The following is a 2908-nucleotide window of genomic DNA, read 5'->3' as shown; positions in this document are numbered from 1 at the left end:
GTGAATGAGCTTTGTGCTATGACTTTGCCCTGGTGTAACAGAATAGCATATTAGGCTAAGAGGCTTATTGATCTTTCAAGAAGATAAAAATCCAGACATAGCCTCTTGCTAAAAGGCCATAAAGCCCAGTGATTTTAGTGTAAGCTGCTTTAAGGCTATCGATCCACTTTGTCCCATTTTATGAGTTTGACTTTCTTTTTGATCCTTTGACATACGCTCTTACAAGCGAGATGACATAAGCACCCAAGGGAGTGAAACTTATTGTTTCAGAAAAGTTTTAGAAATCATAATATAACTTTCCATGAACTCATCTACATTTCTAATTTATAGACAGGGGATATTAGATAGTATTGTCAGTCTCCCAGCTAAGGGACAATTATTTAGTGTTTATTTCAGAGCTTAGTTGGCTATGGCTTTGAATGATTTTGCAGCCATCGAGCATTCTATTTTGAGGATTGTTTCCCTTCCTGTCACAATTGATGAAATTCTCTGCCAGTGTCAAGAGTTGCTGGTGCCGGCCCCTAGTGGAGAGGATGATAATGTTATGACTACTTCCAGAGCCTTTACGTTACAGCAAACTTTTATCAGATGTAGTTGTTAAGACGATGAGCTATAGAATAATGAATATATTCAATAAGTATTTCTGAGTAACTATTTTGAGTCAGACTTTCAAGTCCTGAGTCATATTACGAAATTTGGATTCTTTTTTTAATGTCAAACATCTGTATATAAATATATTTTAATTAGAATCACAGATTAGGAAGGTATTTTAATATTCCCGTGATAGCATTCACCACTGTGTATGGTCTCGCGCCTCTCCATCAAATATTCCACCACTAGCCTGACACTACTCTCTTTCTAGTCCTTAGATATCTGGATTTCTTTCAATTTGTTGGAGATGCCAAGCAATCTTCTCCCTCAGATCTTGCACATACAGTTCCTTTTCCTGGAATACTCTTTACCCTATCGCTCTTTCCACCAGCCAGCCTCTTTTCTGAATTCAGGTCTCAGCTTAATTGTGACTTTTTAGGGAAACATTTCCTGATCTCCCAAAGACTCAGATCTCTTTGATTTATGTTCCCAGATCTCTTTTATATATTCTCTTTTAGAATTTTATATACCTAAATAATTTGTTTTAGATCTGTATTCTGCATTAAACTATTTCCAGGATTGCAGATGTTTTGCTTACCATGCAGTTCTAAAACTTAGTACACTTCCAAAAGATATTTGATAATTGAGAGATCATCACGTTTGAAACTTCTTTCACATCAGGATGCTGAGGTTCAGAGAAGGTAAATGGCTTGCCCAAAGAACAGAGTTAGGAGCCATGTCAATAGTCAATTTCCTGATCACAAGTTCCATATCTACTAATATGCCAGAATAGGAGCTAGGCCAGCTGGGCTGTGGTAAATGCTTCTCCAGGTAGCAGAGGTAGCAGAGGTAACAGCGGTAGCATTCTACATATGTGTTCTTGTCTTCCAGACAAGCTGAATTAGAAAAATATTTTGATGTATATTTAGATTTACAAAAAGTTGTGAGAATAGTATGAAAAATTATCATATACTCTTCACCTAGATTCTCCGAATGTTAGTATTTCTGTTTTTATTTATCATCTATCTATTATCATTTATCATCAACATCAATCATCTATCTCTATATGTTTTTTTCCTGAACTGTTTACCAGTAAGGTGCAGATAGAAGGTTTCTTTACCCCTAACTAGTTTAGCTTGTATTTTATGAAAAAAAAAAAAAAAACAAACAAACCATAACATACTTATCAAAATCAGAACATTAAACATTAATACATTGTTATATAATCTGCAGTCCTTACTCTAATTTTGCCAATTGTCTCAATGTTCTTTCTAGCAAGAGAAAATCCAGGATCACTTGTTGCATTTGGTCATCACATCTCTTAGCTCCTTTTAATCTGGAAGCTTTTTTAGTATGTTGTAGACTGTTCCTTAATTTGGATTTATGGGTGTTTCCTTGTGATTAGGTTAAGGCGATACACTGCTGGAAGGAACACTACAGAAGAAGTGTTTTGTTCTCAGTGTCCCAAGTCCAGAGGTGCATGATGTTGCTTGTCCTATTACTGGTATTATTAACTTTGATTACTTGAAGTACAGTCAGGTTTTCTCCACTGCAAAGTTACTCTTTCCCCTTTTGTAATTGATAAATATCTGTAGGGAGATACTTGAAACTATGTAAAAATCCTGTTACTCCTCAAAATTTCCTAGGAGTATTAGCATTGGAGAGTTTAGCCCAAATCAATTATTATTATGATTGTTAAATGGTGACTTTCTAATTTTATAATTTCTTCCACATTTATTAGCTGCCTTTCTACTCTGAAGAAGAGATTTAGTTTTCCCCATTAGCTTGTTTGTTTATGGCAAAGGGACGCATGGATTATTATTGCTTTATTCAATGGGTTTTAGTTCTTTACTATTATTTGTTTTGATGACTAAATTATCTCAGCTTTGGCAAGTGGGAGTCTTTCAGACTTGTTCTTGTACCTTTTCCGTATGTCCTCATGTTTCCTTTAGTAATTCTTTACTTTCTGGTACAACGAGATGTTTCAAGCTCATTTTGTAATCTCCCTGCCTCAGCTCTATATCTAAAGAGACGTTCTCATTTCTAATGGGGCACAATCACTTCTAGACCTTTTGATACGTTTATCACTATTTTTATATCTGTTTCTCTGTCTCTGTCTGTCTCTCTGTCTCCCTCCTTCCATCTCACCCTCCTCTCTCTCTCTCTCTCTCTTTTTCTCCTCTCTCTTCTTCCCTTCCTCCCTTCCACCATTTGCTCATGCCATTGTCCATTTTCCTCTTGTGTTTTTTTTTTAACTCATTTGAAGGTTTTCTTTTTGTATATTGGATATTATGTCATTTTATTGGTATTTTAATTT

This window comes from Pteropus vampyrus, unplaced genomic scaffold (genome assembly GCF_000151845.1).
Source record: "Pteropus vampyrus isolate Shadow unplaced genomic scaffold, Pvam_2.0 Scaffold181, whole genome shotgun sequence".
NCBI lineage: Eukaryota > Metazoa > Chordata > Mammalia > Chiroptera > Pteropodidae > Pteropus > Pteropus vampyrus.
This window is presented reverse-complemented; position numbering follows the sequence as displayed.